The following is a 784-nucleotide window of genomic DNA, read 5'->3' on the forward strand; positions in this document are numbered from 1 at the left end:
ATTACATGGGCAGGATAATGCGTACATTTCTTACCAAGCATTGCAGCCTCCTCCTTTGTTTACCCTTCACATCCCTTCCCAGCCTCCCCCCTCCCCCCCATCCCAATCCTTCTCCTTTCCCCCCCTTCCCCCACCCCCGCACTGACGGCGTGCCACTTTTTCTTGATCCATTCATCTACTGAGGGGCATCTGGGTTGGTTCCATATCTTACATATGGTAAATAATGCTGTGATAAACATAGTTGTGCTGGTAGCTTTAGTGTAGGCTTGACTCACAGATTTCTATAAATGTATAGCTTTTGTGCTTTTTTCTTATAGAAGATAGTGACTAGTAAGAATTCATTGCTGAGTTTCAATAATTCCTGCATTAAAAAAAAAATCATGTGCAACGTTCCTGAACATGAAGAATCTCATTCTGTTGTCCTTTAGCCACAGAGCCCACTCTCCAGAGGAGACATCTGCAGTGAAGCAGTTAATACCCCACGCACTTGTCATCAGATCAGTAACAGGGTCTCTCTGAGCCATGATTGAATGGGCCATTTATCACACTGGCAAGGACAAACCAGCTGACCATCATGCACAGGGCCCCAAGAGCCTGTCAATTAGCTCCTGTCCATTAGCCCTTGTCCAAACACACAAACACTCTGGTCCTGGTACTGCAGTCACACTATCAGTTCCCTCCAGACCCTGGAAGCGTGATCAGGCATGAGCTTGCTGTCTCCTACCATCCCTCATCTCCACTTGAACAAACTGTCAGTTAATTAGCTAATGTGGGTAGAAATGCT

The sequence above is a fragment of the Dipodomys ordii genome, unplaced genomic scaffold, assembly GCF_000151885.1.
Source record: "Dipodomys ordii isolate 6190 unplaced genomic scaffold, Dord_2.0 Scaffold33, whole genome shotgun sequence".
Lineage (NCBI taxonomy): Eukaryota > Metazoa > Chordata > Mammalia > Rodentia > Heteromyidae > Dipodomys > Dipodomys ordii.